The sequence below is a fragment of the Schistocerca piceifrons genome, chromosome 6 (assembly GCF_021461385.2).
Source record: "Schistocerca piceifrons isolate TAMUIC-IGC-003096 chromosome 6, iqSchPice1.1, whole genome shotgun sequence".
NCBI lineage: Eukaryota > Metazoa > Arthropoda > Insecta > Orthoptera > Acrididae > Schistocerca > Schistocerca piceifrons.
In genome coordinates this window covers 68,103,836-68,130,766 of record NC_060143.1, presented here as the reverse complement: position 1 = coordinate 68,130,766, position 26,931 = coordinate 68,103,836, and positions in this window count along the sequence as shown.

Here is a 26,931-nt window from a genome sequence, read left to right as displayed (position 1 = left end):
CATTTATGGTGACTTTAGTTCATTTTTCTGTCCAATAGTACTGTCAGATGCAGTGATTGGTTGCTGGTTTTGGATAATTTTCCACAGTAAAGTTTACAATAAGGACTGAATATTATAATGCATCAGTCATTGACAGTTGTTCTTATGGGTACATAATGCCAATGATTTAGATGAAAGAGAAGTCACAACAATTTATCTGACCATGACTATAAAATCTCAAGAATGAAGTAAGGTCATAGTTACATTCCGATAATAAAAGAACGATAATTTACAGTGCCAAGCCAACACACACTGACTTATTACATTTACTTTCACATATACCTTTTATATCATTAAAACACACACACACACACACACACACACACACACACACAGTTTTGAAAATATAACACTTAACAGTATTTTAAAAAAGCGTTATGCTGAGTGCAAGACAGGCATGATGAGCAATAGCAGAGCATTTGATCATGGTCAAATTGTGGGCACCTGCAGAAAGGGAACTCCATCTCCAATGTCATAAATGCACTAAAGTTTTCACATGCCATGCCAACTTCCATTCTCACCTTAAATATAGAGTCACTTTTTGGGGAAACTCTAAAACAGTGAATAGTAATTTCAAACTAAAAAAAGGGGCCATTAGAATCATGATTGGAGCAAACCTAGAAACTCTTGCAAACCTCTGTTTAAGATATTTGGTATTCCTCCATTAGCATGTTTATACATTACAGAAACCCTTATATTCTTAAAATAAATGTAATAGGTAAGAACTGCAAACTGCAAAAAAACTGTTACATACATGATCACTTTACCACAGAAAATAAAAATTTACATACACCCCAATCAACACAGCTCTGTGCCAAAAAGGTACTTTCTGAAAACAGAAAAGCTATTACTGAGGTAAAACCTTTTTGGAAAATTTCTAAAATCATATACACAGCATCACTGATATTACTCCATTGAAGAATATTTAAATTTACGAAGTGCTTTATATAAATACTTAATGTATAAAGTGTTTTATTATACCCTTACATAAGTATGACTAGAAATCACTTTCAGAAGTGTACTTATAATCTGACACGTCCAGCATCTTACGCAAAAGATACTTTTGCACACAACAGAACCAATAAATACAATACGTGAAGGAGTATTGTTAGTATCCTGATTCCATCAGAGTCAAACGCCATGGTAACAATGTTCTGATGGTGACTCACTGTAAACTATAATGGATTTCAACACTGGATACAAGAGTCACAGTACAGCAATTTCATAGCCTTTGCTGTGCTGGACGACAGCAACCAGCAAAGAACTATACCATCCTGATCCATTTTCCCTATACGATACAAAAAGCACTGCTGCACATTAGTGTGGGAAAAGGAACAGAGCCACTAAACACCCAAAGAACGGAGAAACGTTGTTTCAACTGACAAGTCATAAAACACAAACAAGTTTGTCAGTACATAAAGCACTGCATAAATCATGGGTCCCACTTGTCAACAGGACACTGTTCAGACAGTTGGAGGAGCTTCTCTCATATGAGGGACAGTCGCAAGTGGTGGAAAGTGCGATCTGATACATCTCCCGTCATCTCTCCCCAATGAACGACAGGCACACAAACCTACTGTCCAATTGTGAGCATCCGTTGTTCACCTACAGTGTGCGGCAAGTCACCTGCAGCTTCAGCAAGACAACATTCCAGCCTCACCTTTCCTTAATATGCCAGAAAGTTATGAGGAAGATTTCATGGTCACCTTGCATTAATGAATGTGCACATCTGGAACTCCAAATGTGGAGAAATGTGTATCCTGAACCAAACTCTGACCAATCTTGGTGAGTTGTTGGCAGTGGTTGAACAGTAGTGGATATGGATGGTCCCTCAGCACTTCCAGTCCATTGTAGATGCCAGGCCTTGATTCATGTGCACTGTCATCAGCATAAATGAGGATGGCACACACTATTAGGGAGATGTTTGTAATGTAATTGTTGAAGAATGTTTACAATCAGAGATAAGTAAATCACTTCCAATTTTAGCTACATCCATCTCTTTACAGAACAATGGAAAAACTGATAGGAGCCACTATCAGGATGCTCAGTTTTGGTTTCAGAGAAATACAGATTAACCAAGGAAATTATCTTAGCAGATAATTTAAAAAACGCACACCCGAGGAAAAAAAGAAAAGAAAAAATTCTGGAAGAAGTAATGCTGTGAGGGAGGGGCACAACTTATTCTTGGACAGCTCAGTCATTAAGCACTTGCTTGCGAAAGGCAAAGGTCCCATGTTCAAGTCCCGGTATGGCAAACAGTTTTAATCTGGCAGGAAGTTTCAAATCAGCAAACACTCCACTGTGAAGTGAAAATTCATTCTGGAAGGCAAACCTGCATTTGTAGACTTAGAGGAAGCTTTTGACAAACTTGACTGGAATACATTCTTTGAAATTCTAAAGGTAGCAGGGGTAAAATACAGAGAGTGAAAGGCTATTTACAACGTGTATAGAAACCAGATGGTAGTTATATCAGTCCTGGGGCATGGAAGGGAAGCAGTGATTGAGAACAGAGTGAGACACAGTTGCAGCCTATCCCCGATGTTATTGACTCTGCACACTGAGCAAGCATTAAAGGAGACCAAGGAAAAATTGGAGATTTAGTGCACTGCTACTGGCATGCCACGAGTACCAAGAACTGGAGCTACTTCTCCATGCAGTATGTGGTCATGCGTCTCAGGCCAGTGTCCTAGTCCTAAGTCTTGCTTCTGTCATTCTGCCCACCACATGGACAAAAATGGTACCTGCCGTGGGTTTGTAGTAGGCTTCACCTGATGTACCTTTTATCTCCAGCCATTTGTCCTTACAGTGGCACGTAAACTTTCTTCCAAGCCGAGACAATGTAGTATGGGATAGAGTGAACTGGCACACTGCGTCCCCATCTGTCTCCTACAGGCACTCCTGACTGCACTGTCAGCTGGCTCATTTCGATATGTACCCACATGCTGAAGGACCCAGATGAATTATACCATCTTCATTTGATGCTATAAAAGGAGATCATTCTGGACCATTTTGTTCAATGGGTAAATTTACTGAATACTCTGAAGGGCACTATGAGGATCTGAGCATATGAAGTTTGTCTCATTTGTGCCAGAGCTATTAAATCTTGCATTCGTAATTCTAAATTGATATGGTAGATAAAACATGATAAAACTGGTGATTTTTGTTTTATGGGATCTAGATCATGGTCCAAGGCATATTTCTCTGCCTACAGCACAACATCTTAAAATATCTGGAGCTACAGTGAAAAAGAGCCTGTTTGTAAAAACAGTCACTGACCACATCAGCAGAATGCTAAGAAGACATGGTATTGACACAGAGTTTAAAGTGCACTGGTACCACGGAACAACCAAATTCGTTTCTCCAATATTATGGATTCATCAAGTCTAATCATTACTGTGCAAGGCTATACAGACAGGCCACAGACATTCATAAGCCCAAAAATATCTTTAGAAGAAAAAGAGGAGGATTGAATCAGACAAGCTGCAGGACTTAGTGCAAAATAAAGCAAAGACACCAACTCTATCACTACAAGCTCTGCAACACATGTCAGCATGACTCCACCATCTTAGATAGGGTTCTGGTGATAGCATAAACTGACCATTGAGTGGATATATAGTACAGTTAAGCTTGCAGAGCTTGTTTAAGTTAGTAATGCTTTCTGAGTCTTTATAACCTCTGGTGATGGCTCTAGCACTGAGAGACAAATCAGGCATAGAAAAATGCCTTGGACCATAGCCTAAAGCTCCTTAAACCAAACACCCCCAATAATGAAAATACTAGCTGTGGAAGCCTGCATTGCATGATCATGGCAAAACTGTCAGGACTCACAGGCAGACTTTGGGGCCACCCATGTAAAAAGCTCTAGTATCACAGACTTAATTTAGAAATTTTTAAAAGAATGACCTAAAAGCATAATCGAGAGTATCAGATTTCTTGTACTCTGCTCAAATTCAAATATCACCTCAGCCCTATTACCGGCCATGGGTGATCTTCATTCTATCCCTGGATTAGGACATTCACCTTCACCACACCTAAATTTGTGAGCTGCTCCTTTACCTGGTGCATAAAAGATTTTGTTGCTGCTCTATGAATTACAAAGACGCTTTCAGATGCCGTTCGGGAACAAAATTAAATACTGGCAGTTGGGGAAAGAACTTTACCTTATAAGTGAGTTGCACCATAAGAAAATTTCACTAAGTGGAGAGGGACAGCTCACCAGTTTCTGCATGTATTCTATTCCAATTGTGCCCACCTGGTGCCAATCTGGCAATGTATACAGTTTGTAAGATGGCATGACATCCACATTGTCATTTGACAAACCATAATGGAAGTTAATGACAAGGTTGCTACTGCTGTTAACAGACCATGCAGCATGTGCCACAGGTAATACTAGTGCTTGTGCTCATACAGTATCACGAGAACTGTCCTTCCCATGGTCAAAGTATGGAAAGTTTTGCAGACTATTTTACTCCAGCATCCATACAGATCCAGGTGGTGCAGTAACTGAAACCTCATGATCTCCTACAACACTCCGAATTTGCTTTTCAGTTTATGGGATGGATCAAAGTTGATGACATGTGGTTGACCAATATTCTATGGAGTGACGAGGCACATTTTATACTACAAGATGCAGTCAATAGACAGAACTGCCAAATGTGGGGTCTGTTAAACTGTGCGTTGAGCACTCACCGTATGTGACTCTGTCGTGTGGATTCACAAGCACGTATATTCTCAGTCAGTTCTTCTGAATACATGCAGAGGGTCTGCCTGCTGCATCACAATGTCTACACATTATTGACATGACCTTGTACCACATGTCATTCCAGCTTTGGAGAAGTGCAACTGTGTGGAAACCACTATTTTCGTGAAAGATGGGACACCATCTCACGTTGCTCGCATAGTGAAAGATCTGCTAAATGCAACCTTCCAAGAACGTGTTATCTTCAGGGGTTTTCCAGATGCATGTCATGCAAGATCACCTGATATGAATCCATGTGACTTTTGGCTCTGAGGATATCTAAAAAACGCATTTAGCAGGAATGTGTTCAGCCTCTAACTGATCTGAAGGCCAGTATACAGGAACACATTTCTCCAATTCCACTGGAACTGCTGTGAGTAACTGTTGATCATATCATTTTAAAGATGCAGTATCTCACAGTGCCTCCAGTACTCACATTGAACAAATTGTGTACATGATGGTCAATAATAAAATCAACATTATGCCTTTCATATTACTCTGACCTTTTCTGCCTGCATCCTGTTCCTAATCCATTACATATGGCAACATTTTTATATGTCGATTTTGCATTCACAGCACTAGATTTGCACCTGGTGGCCAAAACTGGAACTTTTTTTCCAGTGCAAATCAGTTCCACATTAATGCATCAGAATGGCTGCCAATCATTGCTGCCGTATTACTATTGTCCACACTGAACGTCTGTGAATGGCTGCTCTTTAATTATAACCACCCAGCACATTATGAAAGTCAATGTCTTGGTCACATAATATTTTATTAAAACTGGTTACCAGTTTTCACTTTGCAGCCTTCATCATACCTAGAAATTGTACTATGTGCCTATGTGACACTACTTAATCTTTAGATCTAATGATGAATGCAGCACCAAAACTAGCAATTAATTTCCATAAAATTCTATGTGGCAATCACATGGATTTCTACAATATAATCTGAGATGAAGGTCACCGGTCTCCTCAAGAAGTACAAACAGCCTTATTTTGTGACTTAATAAAACACTAATATGGAAGGCATGCCTGCATTCCAAGTCCCTACACTGATACACTTCAAATGTTTAGAGCCTTCAATGTTCTTAGTTTTAAGTTCTTTTAGGTATAGCAACCAGCTAAGTTTCTCATCAATTTTGGGATCAACAAGTTTTATCGATTCCTTAAAGCTGAGAATGGTGTCTCCCTGTGACAATGTTAGCACATCAGAGACATGACACATATGGTTGAAACTAATACATCTATTTTCTCCGGGTTAATGTAAAACTTGTGACCTATGCCCAAATCTTCAGTATCCTCAGTGTCATCTATAATTGGTGCTCTGTGACTGGTAGACTGGAGCCTGAACAGAAGACTGTAGAACTATCCACAAATAAATAACAATTTACTGAACTCATTATTGTTGATGCTATACTGTCAAATGCTACAGCCAAAAGTATGACACTTATCACACTCTCCTAATGAACACAGTCCTCTCGTGGATATTGGTCCATCAAACATTACTAACTTGAAATATGGAGTGTCCTTGAGACAGGAATGATTGCAATATAACTGTGACATTCCTGTGTAATCCCCAAACATCTACTTGTTGTAGGATGTTATACCAGCAGATTGTATCATAGGCTTTTTTTTTTTTTAATCTAAGCAAATACACCTATTAACTGCTGCCCTTGTACACAGACCCTCTGTACTGCCAGCTCCAGTACAATCAGTAATGTCTTTTGAAACCACACTGAGCTCAGTTTAGTAGCTTCAAAGACTCAAAATGGCCTCTACTAAGTGGCAGTTGATCACGTGCTCTTCCCAACGCATCTGGTAAGTATTACACTTTGTTAGCTATTTGGGTTTGTGCAGTTCTCTTTAGCCTTCAAGAAAAGCGGAATTGTTGCTCCTCTAAATGAGTCTGAGTATTCGCCTTCATTCCAAATTTGGTTAAAGAAGATCAAGATATGTTCCTTCAAGATAATACTCAGGTTATTTAACATTCCATAATGAACTCCATCTGGCCTTGGTGTTGTACTGCGGGCTCAAAACAAGTTCCAACTCCCACATGGCCAAAGGATGGTCTACTCCTCGAATTTGCTGTTGGCGTTGTACTGCGGGCTCAAAACAAGTTCCAACTCCCACATAGCCAAAGGATGGTCTACTCCTCAAATTTGCTTTACTGAAATTCAAATGGCATTTTACAGCCAACTCTTGATGACGAAGGTGTATAGCATCAAGGCCAAATTTGATATTAGTCTGTATAAGTGTTTGCCCGTTAATAGCTTGCTTTTCATGTGGTGTGACTGTGACAATGACATTTGCAGTATCGCTTTCGAAGATGAGACTGTTTCTACCACCAATTGTCCTTACTGACTTACAAACTTATACTGCAGCCTAATGAATCACCATTGTGACATGATCCATCGAGACCTGGACACTATATTTTTGTTCCAATACTGCTAGCTGGCTGCAGTGGCCCAGTTCTCTCTGTTTAGTATCAATTTTGGTGACCTCGTTCGGGATGGTGCTATGTCAAGACTTCAGATGGGAAAGCGATCACACAAATGGAAGTCAGCTGCTATTTCTCACTGCAATTTACTGGCTATGGCAGAAGAAATAAAATGATAAAGCAATGGCTGAGGACATTTCTGGTACTGTGCTAAAGTGTGTTGGTTTCCCAGTCTTCAGAAGGCAGATGATGATGCGTAGGAGAAAGGTCTCGATCGCGTGGTCCCTCAGGGAAGTTGAACTGGTCCAAATTGCACTTGATGAGCACTCTTGTCTTCAAGGAGGAGAAGTGGCCAGGGAAGGTGACCAGTAAAGCCTTCAGTTAAATCCAGTGGATTATGTGGTGAAAGCTACAACGATCTCTGCACCTATATCCAGGTTCAGATGATGTGCAGATTCCTGCAGCTAGTGTCTCAAGATTAGTAACGACAGCCACTAGCATGCAATAGTACGAGTTCTGGACAAACACTTTCATTTCTCCCTTAGTTCTCTCTAAATGCAGATTACCCTTACTGTGAAGTTAGTACCTGAAGTGTTTCGGATGGCTTACAATGAGTTTCTTGTAAGCAGAGGCACTGTGGCCTACTCTCTGCCAATGGCTTAATTTTCTTGAAATGAGCTGGAAAATTATTCATATTCTGTAGTTACACTTCTCCAGTCCTTTTCCTTCTCTTCATCTCTTCTGCCACAAGGAGCCACTGGCTCCGAAAGCTTGTACCTTGTGTGTGTGTGTGTGTGTGTGTGTGTGTGTGTGTGTGTGTGTGTGTGTGTGTGTGTGTGTGTGTGTGTGGTGTGTGTGTGTGTGTGTGTGTGTTCTCCTGCCGCCACTTGGTGAATAGATTTTTTATCTATCCTGTTATATTGTAGTTATATGTTAGCCATTTCGTCACAATGAGTTTTCCTGACATCTGTACTTTTTGATTGAGACATTTTAGTACAGCACTTGTGGCTGCCGCATCATGGTCACGAAGTGGGGCCGAGACAGCTTCAGGTAAGTTTTTACAGTCTGACAATAATTTATGGATTTGTAGCTTTAGCTTGACGATGTCCACTATGGACAAACAGTAGTTAATTTTATTCTGAAGAAGGTTGGGTTATCCTGACTGAAACCTAGGTAAATCTAGGTAAACTTTGCAACTGAGTCTGTCGGTTTTTAAAATTAAAATCAGGATATGATAAGCCTTACACTCCTTTTCAGGTTCAGCAATTATACATGTACACCTATATTCCACAAGTCAGCTAATGGCCTATGGTGGAGGGTACTTCTGGTGCCACTATTACCTCCCCCCACCCCACCCCCTTTTCCTCTTCCATTCACAAACAGTATATGGGAAGCAAACATGCCAATAAGAAAAATCTGTTAGATTTCAACCTTATCAAGGTCATTTAGTAAGACGTATAGTGGTCATTTTGCAAAATGTATATAGGAGGAAGTAATATATTGTCCAATTTCACTGAATACAAAATTTAACATAAACTCCATCCAAATACCCTATGTTCTCAAAATTTCTGCAGTAAATCTCTCCCTGATGCCTAATGCATCTCTTGTCGAATCTGCCACTGGAGTTTGTTGAGCACCTCCGTAATGTTCCCGCACTGACTGAACAATCCCTCGATGAAATGTGCCGCTCATCATTGGAGCTTTTCTATTTCTTCTATTGATCCATCTTGTTCAGTGTCTCACACAGGTCAACAGTGCTCAAGAATTGATCAAACAAGTGTTTTGTAAGCCACTCCTTTTGAGGGTGAATCACATTTCCTTAAGATTCTCCCAATGAATCTCAGCCTGGCCTCTGCTTAACTTACTATTTATTTTGTGTAGTAGTTCCACTTTAGGTCGCTTCAGATGGTTACTCCTAGGTATTATACAATAGTTACTATTTGCAGAGATTTGTCACCAATAATGTAATCACACAGCAGCGAATTTTCTTCTTCTTCTTTCTTCAAGTGCTAGGCATTTGCCTCTTACGTCCTCTTCTTTGATGCCTTGTCTGAAATTAGTTGCTGTGTGTCCTCTCCATTTCCTCTTGGCAGCCTATTTATCTTTTCCCTACTGGCTGATAATTTATTACTACTTTCGTCATTCTATTTTCATGTTTCTTCTTTGTTTTTCAGCCTCCTTTTTCTGCAGCTGTAGATGTACAAGTTGTATAGGTTAATAATTTTTTATTTATTTTTTTCAACTGTAATGAAGTCTCATAATGACTAAATGCACTTCATTTCAGTGTAAAGTCTCTTCCATGGTCACTGTAACAGTATGTTTCCTCCCCCCCTTACAACTTTGTTTGCTAGGACCATGAACAGTTTGCATGCTTTAATTTACTACTATAAACAGTACTAATTCTTATCATTACTCAAGGTTTTTTGTTGTTTACAAAATTCTTCCTGTTTGACATAAGAAACATACTCCACAATCCCAGTCATACAGAGATAATAGAACAAGAGCTAGATACTTACTGTGACCATAAAAGCACATAACAGAGATAAGCACACTTCTACACTTCACTACCAACTAAAATTATTTGAATTCAATAAAGAATTCTGTCTACATGAAGAAGGATTGTCAATGGGATCCCTAATTTCAGAAAAGTTAGCAAATACCTTCATGAACAAAACAGAAGAAAGAATTTTCCAGAAGATAGTACTTTTCCAGAAGATAGTACCCAGAAAATATAATATACTGTATTGGTGGAATACGTGGACAACATCCTCTGCTTCATAGATGTATCAGAAAATTTAGAGCAACCACTGAGATGCATCTACATATGTATTCTAATGAAAACAATGAATTATTGAAAAAATAATTTAATTGGATAGAAAATCTACTCACCAATCAGCAGTAGAACACACACATGAAAGATGTGTTGTAACTGGCAAGCTTTCAGAGCAAATGGCTCCTCCTCCAGGCAGACGGGTTGAATGGGAAGGGAGAGGGGTGATCTAGGAGACTGGAGAGATCTAGGAAAATGGGTAGATTTTGGGAAAGTCACCAATATCCGCAAGTCAGAGGAGACTTACCACATGGGATGAGAAGGAAAGACTCTCCTTCTCATCCCATGAAAGACTCTCCTTCTTATTCCGTGCAATAAGTCTCCCTCGATTCACGGTTCTCGGTGACTTTCCTGAAATCTACCCCTTCTCCTAGACCTCTCCAGTCCTTTTCCTTCGCCACTCTTACTTTCCCTTCAACCCTTCTGCCTGAAGAAGAAGCCACTGGCTCCAAAAGCTTGCCAATTACAACTGTCTTTTTATGTGCGTGTTCTGCCGCCGCATGGTGAGTAGATTTTTTATCTATCCAATTAAATTACATATGTATTTTGCAAGCTGCTATATAGTGGAGGGTACCTTGTACCTTCATAGCCATTTCCTTTCCTCTCCCTCTCGTAAACAGAGCAAGGGAAAGTGACATTTTATTTGCCTCTGTATGAGCCCTAATTTCTCTTATCTTCATGGTCCTTACGTAAAATGTACACTGTCAGCAGTAGAATCATTCTCCAGTCAGCTTCAAACCCCAGTTCCCTGCATTTTCTGCATTGTGTCCCTTGAAAATAATGTTGCTATCCTTCCAGGGATTCCCTTACGAACTCCTGAAGCATCTACCTAAATCATATCTGAGTGATGTCATGTAGGAGAAAGAGGAAATAAGAACTGAAACATGGAAAAACTAAAAATTTCTGGTCAACTTTTATACTGAAATAAATTGTAACTGTCACAAAGCTCAAAATGAATATTGGAATAACCTGTGAGCATCTTAACTCATAGACTGATAAAGAACAAAACTGTCTTTTAAGATGCTAAAAATTAAAACACATAACAAAAGAGTGATGCAACAGTTACCCATTTGCAGATGTTCACCAGCAGAATAGCACACACAGTAAACAAGACATAACCCTTGCATTATAAGGAAGCAAAAACAAGTAAGAAAAAGTCCATACAACCACAGAGACAATCTAACTAACATGCAACTACACAGCTCAAATTGTAGAGTGTGTGGAACTTGACTGCTACATGCCACGGGCACATCACAGTACCCCAATCACTAATGCTTAACCGTGGACAAATTAAACTAAATACATAATTAAGAGGAAAAAGAACAATAAATCATACAATAATCGGTCTTTCTGCCTATTTTATATATGTTACATTTGTTTATGTTGAGAGCCAATTGGCACTCTGCACCAAGTTCTGACCCTGCAGGTATTCCTGCAGTTCACTACAATTTTCTAGCATTGGAACTTCTCTGTATACAACAGTGTCATCCTTGAAAAGCTTCATGGGGCTCATGACATTATCCAATAGGCAATTACAACACAGTGTGAAAAATAATGCTATTTAACACTTCCTGAGTGTATGCCCTAAGTTATCTTTACCTCTGAATATTTGTTTCCATGGAGAATGACATGCTGTGTTCTGTTTGCTAGAAACTCTTCAATCCAATCACCACAAAGATGGTCTGATACTCTGGTAAATGGTATGGAACAAATGACTACTTAAGTGCTTCTGGGCACTCCATAATTATTCTAATCTTGTCTTTGTGGCCCCTACTGGAACAATACATATAAGCTTGCAGCATATTTCTAGACTAATGCTTAATGCTGGTTCTTGAAACTTATAAAGTAAGCTTTTGCAGACTAGTGGGCATTTATCTTAAAGTGTCTACAGTTCAGGTTTGTCAGTATTTTTGTGACACACTCTTCCGGATCAAACCAACATGTGCCCATTCATGTTGCACTTTTCTGCGTATGTTCAGCATCCCCTATTAGTACTATTTGTTTGTTACACACACATAAGCAATGTTTTAGGACGGGTCATACAAGTGTATTTGGTACCTAATCTCCTTTTGAACCACAGTCTGCCACCTTCCATATTTACCATGGAGCCTATGTGGTCATTCTATTTCATTTCCCACAAACATCCAGATGTGAGCTGACTGATTCCAGTTACAACTCACTGAAATTGTTGTCATCGGATACTACAATTATATTTCTGTACATTTAAAGCAAGACGCAAAGCTTTACAACACTTTGAAATCTTATCAAGCTCCAAATGAATATTTGTGAAGCTTTTTCAGACAGTGTCTGTGTGGTTCTGAGTAAAATGTTTTGCAGAAATCAGTAAATATGGCAACTATCTTGTTACCTTGACTTGAGCCTTTCAGGAAGTTATGTAAGGAAAGTCCAGACTGGGTTTTGCATTATTGATGTTTTTGGAATGTAAGCTAGCTGCCATATAAGAAGTCATTCTGTTCAAGATCTCTCTTCAGGTTTGAGTTCAGAATATGTTCTAAGATTTTATGACACACAGAAGGTAGTGAAATTGTGTGGTAGTTTTGTGGATCACTTGCGCTAACTTCCTTGCATACAGATGTGACACAACTGGGAAGTTTGAGGCTCTATGGTCAGTTATGACCGAAAAAGTGCAAACTCAACTACAAATTCTGTGTAGAATCTGACAGGGACTCCACCGGAGCTTGGGGCCTGCTCACTTTTAGCAAGCAAGTGTACCTGTTTCTCAACAGCACTGACACTAACATATGTCTCTCTTGTTCTTGCCATGGTACAAGAACTAAACTGCGACAGTGCTCCTGGATTTTCCACTGTAAAGGAACATATGAAAGGGGAGTTCAATATTTTTGTTTTTGCTTTGCTACCCTCAATTTCAGTTCTGAAGACATCATGAGTGTCTCAACACTAATTTCGGTGGCACTGATAGCTTTCACACATAACAAAAATTTCTTTGAGTTTTGTGAGAGTTTTTTTGATAAAATTCTGCTGCCCTTTTCACAGAGTTTTTCTCTATTTGTAGCCCTTTCCTTCGATTTACATTTATTGTGCAATAGTCACCATTTATTTAGAAGTTGCTTTATGAACTGTCCACCTAATCACCTATCTCTTCAGATACTCTCGACAGAGACTGAAATATAAAATGATGTTTACTTTGCCTATGGTTTTATATTAACAAATAATAGTGTCTACTCACAAAATACACTTAAAATTCAAGAAAATGCTGCTAGAATGAGCTGTGATGTTATTTCATACACTATGTTTAGGCTTTTTTAATTTTTTTTAAAGCTGCTGCCACCATTTGACAGTAACAATTTTTATTTTATTGCTATACTATACATATTTTGGCCTTAGGCCATTTTCAAGTACAAAAACTTATTTATATATCCAAAGGCATCAGACTGGTGTGAAATAAAAGGGTAAAGAAATAAAAGTCTGCAATATATTTAACAATATTATGAAAAGGAAACTTGCTACTAACCATATAGCAGATGCTGAGTTGCAGATAGGCACAACAAAAAGACTGTCACAAATGAATAAAGCTTTTGGCCATTAAGGCCTTCATCAACAACACACACACACACACACACACACACACACACACACACACACACACACACACACACACGTGTAGTGGCCGAAAGCTTTATTTATTTGTGATAGTCTTTTCATTGTGCCTATCTGCGACTTAGCATCTCTGCTATATGGTGAGTAGCAGCTTTCCTTTTCATAATATTGTTACATTCCATCCTGGATTTTCCATTGTTTGATGTCACGATGTATTTCAGCATTTTAGAGATGTTCTCACTTTTACTAATGACAGATCTGGCCTACATGACCAGATATGTTTTCTCGACAAAGGCTTTTATTCAGCACCAGTCTGTTTTGATATATAAATAAGTTTTTGTACTTGAAAATAGGCTAAGATGGAAACATGGATCATACACTGAAGTGCCAAAGAAACTGGTATAGGCATGCATATTCAAATACAGAGATATTTAAACAGGCAGAAAACAGCACTGCAGTTGGCAATGCCTATATAAGATAACAACTGTTTGGCGCAGTTGTTAGATCAGTTACTGCTGCTATAATGGCAGGTTATCAAGATTTAAGTGAGTTTGAATGTGATGTTATAGTCGGCGCACGAGCGATACGACAGCATCTCCGAGATAGCGATGAAGTGAGGATTTTCCCGTACAACCATTTCATGAGTGTACTGTGAATATTAAGGACCCAGTAAAACATCAAATCTAAGACATCGCTGCAGCCGGAAAAAGATCCTGTAAGAAAAGGGACCAATGATGATTGCGGAGAATCATTCAACACGACAGAATTGCAACACTTCAGCAAATGGCAGCAGATTTCAATGCTGGGCCATCAACAAGTGTCAGCATGTGAACCACTCAACGAAACTTAACTGATATGGGCTTTCAGAGCCAAAGGCCCATTCCTGTACCCTTGATGACTGCATGACACAAAGCTTTACACCTCACCTTGGTCCATCAACACCGGCAGTGGACTGTTGATGACTGGAAACATGTTGCCTAGTCAGACGAGTTTCATTTCAAATTGTATCAAGCAGATGGATGTGTACAGGTCTGGAGACAACTTCATGAATCCATGGATCATGCATGCCAGCAGGGAACTGTTCAAGCTGGTGGAGACACTGTAATGATGTGGGGCGTGTGCACTTGGAGTGACGTGGGACCGCTGATACGTCTAGATATGACTCTTGACAGGTGAAGTGTGTAAGCATCCTATCTGATAACCTGCATCCATTCATGTCCATTGTGCATTCCGACGGACTTTGGCCATTCCAGCAGGACAATGCAACACCCCTGTCCAGAATTGTTACAGAGTAGCTCCAGGAACACTCTTCTAAGTTCAACCACTTCCACTGGCTATCAAACTCCCCAGACATGAAAATTATTGAGCATGTCTGGGGTGTCTTTCAATATGCTGTTCAGAAGGATCTCCACCCCCTCATATTCGTATGAATTTGCAGACAGCCCTGCAGGATTCATGGTGTCAATTCCCTCCAGCACTACTTCAGACATTACCAGAGTTCATGCCATGTCGTGCTGCGGCTCTTCTGCGTGTTCGCAGGGGACCTATACGATATTAGGCAGGTGTAGCAGTTTCTTTGGCTCTTCAGTGTATAACAATAAAATAAAAATTGTTATAGTGAAATGGAGGTAGCATCATTCAAAAAATTTACCTTGGCTTTGGCTCCAGCCAAAATAAAAATTATATGTTCAGGCTATTGTTGAAGAATCTTGGAATCCTCTCTTGGCCATCTCTGCGCATGCAATGAATTACGGAATTTGCAGTTAATACAATGGAGTTGTTCACAAGGAATGGCAGCATTCACTCAATATTCATTAAGCATAAAAACAGTTTTCACACGTGTAATATATGCTTAACCACTGTGCGGAACGTTCTATAGGTTCCCTCTGCAGATTTCCAACATAACTGAAATATGTGCACAATAAACTGAAACTTTTTGAGATCGAAGATGAAAGGCTTTGTAAGCATACAAAGTTCAATATTCTGCACTAGAGTTTCTCAAAATAATCGGAGTGCCTTTCATCGTACCATGTTACTCAACTGTGTACACTACATACTACTTCCTTTTTCTTCTTCTTCTTCTTCTTCTTCTTCTTCTTCTTCTTCTTCCAAAGTTTGTTTTATGTAAAATCACATATACAGATTTATCTTCCAAGCATGGGGATCTAGAATTCTTTGCCTTAAAATCATACCTGTGTAATTAGCAGTTTTTCATTAACACCAAAACACTTATGCTGCAAGAAAATGGATCAATGGAAGCATAAACCTGTGACAAAATTAAAAATGGGTCTATATACTTTTCTAGCAAGAAGTATTCCTCAATTTCAAGGTCAGTATTCAGCACAATACATGTTACATCCAAAGAGGAACTTTGTTTTCACCTTATTGCTCTTATGTAATGGTGATAACATACACAACACTGTTCAAATTTCACACCAAAGTACTAGATTCATTTCTTGAAATAAAATACTGCAAATTTTTTGTCAGAAAAGAGCACAATATGAACTTCAACTATTTTTCTTCCTCTGTAAACACTGAAGCATTACCATGTCTCCTATACTTCTGGACAGTCTTCCAACTTTTGGCAGAGCTCTTCTGTTATATGTGGTCTTTGCTTCCCGAAATTACAGTAGACTTTATAACAATATTAATTTTGTTATGTGATTTCCACTTCTGTTACAATCATTAGAGCTAAAATGTTTTTATAGACTTTCATTTTTATAAAGTCAGACTTTCATTTTTATAAAGTAATTCCACACAAGTAATAAATCAGGTGACCACCTGAAGGTCATGTGCAAGCTAAACGAAAGCGACATTTCAGAAGCAGAAATGGACACTGTGTTCATGTTCCTCATTCATGTTAAGGAAGCTTACACATCAATAAAATGGATTTATGTGCTCATTTCTAGGTGAAATACAAGGCACTTAAATGAGTGAATGACGGTGCTCTGCTCACAGCCTTGGGTATCTACCAATAAGTTTTATGTCATCCATATGGTGAAGGGTGTTTCCTTGGCATTATTACGAAGTTGCAAAGGTTTTCTTTTATGAGACCACATACTACATACTTTCTAACGAGCGGGGAATACCTCAGAACACCTCACAGGTTTGTAAATCATTAGCTGATTCATAATTTTGTTAAACCCTTTAGACCAATGCACTATCCTTCACAGGAATCTAGGAAAAGCAAAAATTTAACTCTGGCTCCAAATGTGGACATGATTATGTATTTCACAGACAAATAAAGCAAATCCTTTACTTGAAGTTCATTAACTTCCAAAGAATGTCTGTAAATTACCAGTTCTTGTAAAAGATCGTGAACCAATAAAACTCTAATATTTTGATATACAAGCAAAATGTGTGCAGCCACTAAGTAATACACAAATGTAATTCACAGGTTACACATGCATGCATGCATGCATGCTTGCTTGTTTGCATGCTTGCTTGTTTGCTTGCTTATTTGTTTCAACAGTACTTACGAAGTGCTGACAGCTGCCACAGTTGCTTCAATGCTGTTATTTATATATACATCCTCTTCAAAATTCACAGCTGATGGTCTATTAAAAAGTATTTGACTCTCAGCACAGCAAGGTGATTTCTGATTCCTTCTTTGTTCAGTGAGTGAGGGAGGCGAATTCTTTTTGCTGTACGTCTTTAAGCGTGATTTATCTGTAATAATCTTCTCATTAGGGGGGCTCCTCAAACCTGATGAAACTGCAGAGTGTTTACTTCCCCATTGACGGTCACTGTATACAATAGTGTGGCCACTGCTCAGTGCTGAATATGACAGCAGATCAATATCAATATCGTCTTCATCTCTACATGCCAGACTCTGTTGGACATTTGGAGATGATCCAGTGTTTGTTACATTTTTAATATGACGTAATCCCTGAGAACTAGGCAGAGAACGTGTAAATAAATCTTGCTGACTTGGTGCAACATGAGATCCTGGCTGCTCACTAGTATATGTAATGGTTTCACCCAGCTTATTAATATTGGATAGTGGTTTTATTATTTCTTTATCACAGCTGTCAGATAGCATTAACATCTTTGGCTGAATATGCCTCGGACAACTGCTGCCAGTTTTCTGCCATGTTTTACTGCTGTTATCCAGATCATCTGCACATACTGTATCATTACAAGTAACATTTGTGTTGTCATTCGAAATATTTGAAATGTTAAAACAGTTTGCGTCTCCATCTGACTTTGTAAGATCTTCCTGTTTGTTATTTCCACTACAGAGGTCACTTACACTGATCACGCCATGAATGACATCTGTTACAGTAGCATTGCAACTGAAAACAGAATCTGATTTATCCAAGTTTTTTATGTTTAGTGTGTTTGTCTGTATAACAGGAACATCACAGCCAGACACTGCAGTCGATGTGAGTGGTATCTCTTCTTCATTTGATGTTTTTGTATTTACTTTCATGACAGCTGACTCTTCACTAGATGGCATTGAATTTACATTGTGCTGAGTCACCTGAATTCCTTTCTCCAATTCTGTAACATCCGAAATGTTTAATGATAGTCTGATGGTTGAAATTCCTTCTGCTTCCGTGATATCATTTGGATCCACATTGACAATTACAGTCTCACTACTGTGTACATTAAATCCTTTCTCTGAAATATTCTCTTGTGCATTCATATGACTTGGGTTACATTCTTCAACTTCAGTACCAACTATCTCACCATTATTACTTTGACAATCTGATGACCTTATGCTTGGAGGGTCTTTCTCTTTCTCCGGCACAAGTTCTTCCAGGAGGTTGTTTTCACCACATGAGACGGTTATTAAGTTTTGTAATGAATCTGACCCATCCTTAGTAGGTACACTGTTGAATGTTTTTACACTATTAACCCCACCTGCAAAATCTTCATAAACAATATCTGGCAGAATGTACTCGGTAGTCTTTTGTCTTCGATCCATTTTATGAGGATAAAGTTCTGACACATTTGTAGCGGAAGACTGTTGGGTCTCAGGCTGACTCACTGTCAATTTCTGTGGATCCTTTTCCTTTTGGCCATTGCTATTCTCTGAAAATACAGGCTTAAGATCTGGTGTTCCTACAACATCAATAAACTCATATTCGGTACCAGTTTGCTTTGATTCTTCTGCGTGAGATATTAAAATGTGTTTGTCCAGCTTATCCAAGTTTTCCACACGTCCACTGCAGAATGGACATGGAATGTGGGCCGAAGATCCACTCTGTAAACAAAAAATCCACACTGTAAAACAAAAATCCATGAACAATCACATCATGTAATTGATGTGTAAAACAGAAAACATGTAACATTTACAAGTTATTGAGAATAAAACAGTTCGTTATTACTGGCAATAGTTGTAGAATTGTCACACACAATTTAAAAATTCACACCATACATTAATTCTGCAATGATACAAAGTCTTCTTAAAATGAATAAGCGAATTTAATATATAGTGGTTGGACAAAAACACGGAAACACCATGCAAAATGCATACTGGAACATACGTGAAGATGCTAGCCAAGCTTGCAGGTTCTGCTAGTGTATCTGTGTTAAGTCCTCAATATGTTCCAAGTGTCAGTCATGGTTGGAACAGTGTTCTATGTAGTTGTGAGAGCATTATATCAGTGCTAAGTGAATGCGAACTTGGGCGAATTGTTGGTACTAATATGGTGGGTGTAAGGAAGCCGAAGTGTTTGATGTTTGAAAAAGCACTGTAATGAAGATTTATTATGCAGACAGGGAAAGCAGATCATCATCCTCCATTAAGCCACAACAAATATCAAAGTGTGTGCTGAGTGAGTGTGACAGACACTTACTGAAGAGGATTGTGAAGAAAAATACGAGGATGGCAGCTGCAAAAGTCATTGCAGAACTGAATGTCACTCTCGCAAACCCCGTTCCAAAACAACTCGTCTGTGATGCAAAAGCCCATAACAGGAAAACACAGTGCCGAAGCCATAAAACCTTCACTATGGGGCACTGGAAGAAAGAAGCTTCTTTATACTAATTTTGCACTTACACTACGAACCCCATGAACATGGCATTTTATTGATGACTCTCACAAATAATACAATAACCTTCTGAAGAAGAGCAATAAGTGCCCAGCACTAGCAAAGAAATTAAATTTATTTTATGCAACTGGTTGCTAATTATTTTGTTATTTGTGAAGAACTGTATAGTATTCCCTTGAAAACCACACAGGATCTGTATTTACCAATTTCAAGACAAACGGAAGCTGTTTTGGAGCCCAACGGTTTCCTACACTGTATTAAGCATGATAATGTGTAATGTTTTTTGTGTTTCCATATTTTTGTACAGTTCCTGGATGTCCAGCAATGTTATAACAGACAGGGTAACAAAACCACTTACACAGAGTAATATAAGAAAAATGAAATAATTTCTATGTTCCAGACAGACTAAGCTATCACGGGACACACAAAGTAGGAAGTGTAAAAAGCTTTGGAAGAAACTAATCATTTTCAATTCAAGAACTGCTATAGAATTATATGAAACTGCATAGGAGACTAATTTGTGTATCTTCAAATCAACATACAATGTGTGTAGGCCACATTGCTTTCTCATTTTTCAATGGCAAATGAGTTAATATGAAGCTCAAATCGTGGTAAGATTGGTAAATTCAAAGCACAACGGTTCATCATCAACTTTTCTAACTATCATAAACATCAAGGATCACTAAAATACATTTAAGGCACTGGAAGGAGTAAAGGTAATCACTCATCGTGTAGTTAAGACAATGGTGTGCCGAAAGGCACATAAAAAACATTGAAATCACTGCTACGCTTTCGGGCACACAAAAAGCATGCCATGGCTCAGCTGGCAGCATTATCCTGGCATTCGCATGCCTATGTGTAGGCAAATGTGCGTGCACTCATGGTTTTAGTAACAATTTTATTCATGTTCCTGACACTTCAACTATCTGGTGACTGGTCAGTTTTCTCCTTCCATTATCATATTCCACCCAGGGCATCTCAGTATGGTTTAAATAATAATAATAATAATAATAATAATAATAACAATAATAAGCATGAACAGTTTCCAGCCCTAGGCTGGACTTCTAGTTGTATATTCTCACCATCGTTTTGTGTTTGCTCTGGTCCAGTCCTTGCCTTCCTTTTTCAAAACACTCCTCCACCCCTATCACCCATCTATCCCTTGGTCTTCCTCTTGGTCAGTTTCTCTGCATCTCCATTTCACGTATCTTCTTGGGAATCCTCTTGTTTTCCGTTCTTTTTAAGTGCCCATGCCATCTCAGACTATGTTTATATCCTCTTCTGCAAGGGTTTCTCTTTCACTATTTCCCTTAGCCTATCATTCCTTGTCCTATATTTCTTGTTATTCCCATCCTACTTCTGAGGCACTTCATTTCACATGCCTCTAATCTGCTTACCTCCCTTTTCTCCATTACCCACGTTTCAAATGCGTATGTCATTTCTGGGATGTAGAATACTACTTACTTTTCTTCTTCTTCTTCTTCTTCTTCTTCTTCTTCTTCACTCTTTACTCTTTACTCCAAACCAGGCTCCTAATACCTTGCACGACTGCTTCTCTCTGTCATGTTCACTGATCTCTTTCTCATTTCTTCCAATTTCGTCTATCACACTTACCACCTTCTACAACTGTTCATATCCAGTTCTTATTCCACTAGGTGGTCTATTTTTCTTTCTAGTTAAAACAAGAATCTCACAATTGTTTACATAAATGTGAGATTCTTCCATACTGTCTCACAGTTTCTTCCCAACCATTCAGCTGTTCCTCAATCTTTTGCTTAAATAGCTTCAATGTATTTAACAAATTTTTCAGCTAGTGGACAAATCAAACTATGTTCATATGTGTCTCCTCCGGGAGTGAAAATATTTTGTTGGAGCCCAACCACATAAGTAGAAATGATCATTGTAATAAAATAAAGATAAATAAGAGCTAGCTTGGAAAGATTTAACTGTTTGTTTTTCTCATGTGGTTCAAGAGTTGAATAGTACAAAAACAGCTTGAAGGTGGCTCAACGAATCCTCTGCCAGGTCTGTGAACTACAGATTAGCCATGTAGGTGTAGATATTTTAAAATAACATTATCGAGGTACATCAAATCTGATAATTTAATAATAACAATATTATATTCTTTAACTTGTGCCAGTCATGAGATTACATTAACACCAGCATACAATTTGTATAAAACAGGAGAGTTTATTTCTAAGTACTCAAACACTGTTGTTGATATGACTGCCAGTAAATAATCTTACAACTGAAACTAGTTCTAGGACAAAATACAACTATTGTAGCAGAAGCTTCGATAGTCCTCCATGATGACCTTTTTTTTTTCTGTTCCGTTTACATGTATTTTATTTTTGTCAAGTGGAGTCACACATTTCTCATATGACATACACAGACCAGTTTAGTATGTCTCAATTACATGTGGTCAAATACAGGTAAGGTACTTGCTTGTTGGAAGCTAATTATATCAATCATCATAGACGAAAAAGAGGAAGCTGGATGGTACGTATTAATATTAACATCAATAATGAAATTTTCACTCTACAGCAGAGTGTGCGCTGATATGAAACTTCCTGGCAGATTAAAACTGTGTGCCAGACCGAGACTCGAGCTCGGGACCTTTGCCTTTCGCGGGCAAGTGCTCTACCAACTGAGCTACCCAACCACGACTCACGCCCTGAAGTTTCATATCAGCGCACACTACACTGTAGAGTGAAAATTTCATTCTAGAAACAACCTCCAGGCTGTGGCTAAGCCGTGTCTCCGCAATATCCTTTCTTTCAGGAGTGCTAGTTCTGCAAGGTTCGCAGGAGAGCTTCTGTGAAGTTTGGAAGGTAGGAGATGAGGTACTGGCAGAAGTAAAGCTGTGAGGACAGGGCGTGACTCGTGCTTGGGTAGCTCAGTTGGTAGAGCACTTGCCCGCGAAAGGCAAAGGTCCCAAGTTCAAGTCTCGGTCCGGCACACAGTTTTAATCTGGCAGGAAGTTTCATATTAGCGCACACTCCGCTGTAGGGTGAAAATTTTATTCTAGAAACAACCCCCGGGCTGTGGCTAAGCCATGTCTCCACAATATCCTTTCTTCCAGGAGTGCTAGTTCTGCAAGGTTCGCAGGAGAGCTTCTGTGAAGTTTGGAAGGTAGGAGACGAGGTACTGGCAGGAGTAAAGCTGTGAGGATGGGGCGTGAGTCGTGCTTGGGTAGCTCAGCTGGTAGAGCACTTGCCCGCGAAACGCAAAGGTCCCGAGTTCAAGTCTCGGTCCGGCACACAGTTTTAATCTGCCAGGAAGTTTCAATATTAACATCACTAACAGATTACCAGACACTAAAGATATGGATAACCTGAGGATGTAAAGGTGCAAAAACTAATTACACAGTGAAAAGCATGATGCTACACCACATAATGAAGCAGCAGTTAGGCCCGAAACTACCAAATAAGTGGTAATGTATGAAGCTGAAACAGTCAGTCATCTGTGAGAATCAGAAAAAGAAAAAGAAGAAGAAGAACCAGGAGGAGGAGGAGGAGGAGGAGGAAGAAGAAGAAGAAGAAGACTATGCCCAGTCATTGTACAACAGCTTTAAGCCATCTTGCCAACAGAGAAACCTGAATGGTTGTCAAATGAAGGCCAGTATACTTTGAACAAACATGACCTGTCAAATTGCTGGATGAGGCACTCATTAGATTTTGGAGAGGGGCTCGGGATGGGACTTGGTTGAAGACAGTATGTAGGATACCACTTTGTCTTCCCGATTTAAGTGAGTGTTTTCTTCCTACACACTTCCACCTCTCAATGTCAAGTCACTAATTAAATTACTTGTAAGAATTTATATCTTATAATGTAAATTAACCGCTGTTACAATTATTGTGTCGCATTTATCTTACACTGCTCGAGAGAGACAGAGCAGCAGTAGAGCTACCTACTAGCAATAACCTGTACCACAGAAGCTGCCAGTAGGTAACATCATCAATCAGAGAATAGCTGGCTACTAATGGCAAAGGCTCTGCTGTTATGATAATGATTGTGAAGCATTAAAAGATGCTCCTCTGTCCATAGGAAATGGACTCTTGCAAAGTACTAATTTTACATGTGTGTTGATGTATTCCTGAAGATAGACTGTGGTACTGTCTAACACTACCAGATGGTGCTGCTGCTTCCCTTAGGTGGCGCACTGCAGCAGCACTTGTTCCAGCTTGCGAGCACGCTGGTGAACATTGCTAAGACACCATGGAACCAGACAAGCAAGCACAACAGTGGACAGTGTCATTTCTCTGGAGAGCAAGAGTGATTGCTTCAGAGAACCACAAGAGGTTAGTAGCTGTATAATGGGAAAACAGTGCCAAATTGCAGATACATGTTTCGTTGGTTACAGAGTTCAGAGACGGGAGGGACTATGCTGCAAAATGCAAAAGCACTGGGCATCCAGAACTGCATGTCACCAAACAACGCCCAGCATGTCAATGATGAATAATCACTTGATGAACTAGGGAAGGAAACTGGTCTATTATGGAGAACCATCTACACCAACAGTCATGAGGATTTGAAGATGAAGAAGGTGTATTGACAATGGTTACCCCATTCCCTCACCACCGTACAGAAACAGAAGCATGTGGAAATATGCCAACAGTTGGTGCAACAGTAAAATGCAGATCCATCGGACTTCTTCACATCTGGTCACCATAGACGAGTTGTGCTTCTTCCATGAAACTCCAGAAAAGATACGACAGTCTATGGAGTGGATGCATACTGGGAGATATTCTAGGATAATGCTGCTGGATTGGTTCCCTCCCAATTCGATCCTTAACAGCTATCAGCACTGCAGTTCACTGCACCAACTCTGCCAAAGCATTCAATAACACCGCCATGGAAAATGGGACTGTTGTGTGCTGCTCCAACACAACAAAGTCACCAGACCATTGCCACCACATGTGAACTAGGGTTCACTGTGCTGGCACAGCCTCCATATTTAACTTCCTTGCAGTTGTCCACCAATGGCGCTGGGATACCCACAAAGAATGGTTTTCTAGATATATATAAAAGTTGCCAGAATGATGGTAAAGGTGCACAGATGCTGGCAGCGAGTGCATATAATATAATCTGTAGTTGTTTGAACTGTAAATGGTTCCTGTCAATACAAAAACATTTTAGTGCCCAACACTTTTGAACACCCCAAGTATATTAATACATTCGAAGAGAACAAAGGAGCACATTTAAATTCTCAAGCCAGATGTTGTGTTTGAGTATGATTGGCAGAATATTATGTAGATTCATACTGCAAGATTTTTGATGATAAGTAGAAGACAATGCTTGAAGAGAAACAAGTATGTTTCCATTTGTTAGTTTGAAAAGTGCTGTGCCAAGTAGCACAAGCTCTGATCTTAGTTCAGAAAGTGAGATAGCTAAGACACTTGTTTTGGCTCAACACCATGCCAAGCCAACTAGTGTATTGATTTTGATAAATGAAAAGAAAATAACAGTCCATTAACCCATGTTCGATATCCATCATATTAATATTACCACCAATGCTCTTTTAATTTCTTTGTACTTGCTCTAATTTTTCAATAATTTAAAAACAATTTAGGATCAAGCAATTACAATAGAGACAGAAGCACATCAATTTTAAAAACAGGAATTCCATTTTTACATTTTTAAATAATGAAATCATTTCTTTTTGTGCAATTGTCTATGCACTGATGACTGTAAAACAGAGATACTGCTAGGACAGCTAGATGCATATTACAGAACTGTTACTATTCGATGCTACATAATGTTATTTTGAAGCTAAAAAAGTGTGTTCTTGCCACCTAACTAAGAGATGTTATATTTGGTGATTTGTTCTAAACATCTAAATAACAAATATGGGAAAGTATTACACTAAGAATATTTTATAAGAAAAGTAATAATTATTATCTAACCACAAATACCATAGTCCCACAGGACATATTAGATACCATTATATTAAAGCCATACACGACCCAAATTATTAATGGATTTAATGGAGTTAACATTTGTCATCACAGTTTGTTTTAAACCAGAAATAAGAAAAGAAAGTTACCATATCTAATAGCTGGAGGGGTGACAGGGGACTGAACTACTGGAAATGAAATAGAGGACAGGCAAAGGTCTCATCAAGCCAAGATGGAGGTTAACATTACGCTGAACAGGACAGTGAAAAGGAAAATTGGGATTTAAGGCCCCACTGATCATCGAGTCGTTAGAGATGGAGCAAGATCTCAGCCTGCAAAAAGATGGGGCAGGACATAACCCTTCCTGGCATTTACCATAAATTCTTTAAAGATGCCATTGCTGGACAGCAATATTAACAACAGATTGGTACAGGAAAAATCCTGTGCATCATGAGTCCCAGAATGGGACCATGGCAAAAAATCAGTCTTAACATGGAAACACAAGGAGACAGAATGGCTGGCCAGGCTCACCTCCAGAGCTGAAATTCCAGTGCTGCTAAGAGGCAATTTAAAAGCCAAAAAGCTACTTTTAACACATATATCAGCAATATGAACTTGAAGACAATATAATAGAAATGGAAGATAAAGTAAATGAGGATGACATGGGAGATATGGTACTGCAAGAAGACTGACGGAGCAGTGAATGGACATGGGGGATATGGTACTGCATGAAGACTTTGACAGAGCAGTGAATGGCCCAAGTAAATAGAAGTAGATAACATTCCCTCAAAATAATTGAGATACTCAGGAGAGCCAGCTGTGACAAACATTTCCACCTGATGTGCAATATATAGTGTGAGTATTACAGAACTATTTGTTTAGTAAGTCAAAGTTGCACAATTCTGACACAAAATATTTCCAGAAGACTAAGAATTTTTAACACATTGCAGCCATGTCATAAACTGTGATAAATTAATACGTCAAAGATCCGCCTCAGTTGCGAAAAGTTACTGGTCTTTATCCAGCTAGAGTAATCTAGCCTTCTTCAGAAGCATAAAATAAACTAATACATGCCAGAATACGGCATGGTCAAACATAAAAAGCTCAAGTACCATGGTACCATGTCAAGCTATGTTACTTAGCTGAGGAACGGCCCCGGCCCCACTTCATGAAGTGCTGTGTTTGACCAGCCTCCAGTTGCCCTAGTATTCTACCCCTCATAATGTCAACAATACATGTTCTTTGAGCCATTTTCAACACACAGTCACCATTAGGATGTCTGAAAACATCTGCACACTTACTCGCTGCACCGTACTCTGACATGCACCAACACACCTCTGCACATATGGACTCCGCCAGCGCCATTGTGCAATGACCGCAGGTCAAATGCACCGCATGGTCATACCCCAAGGA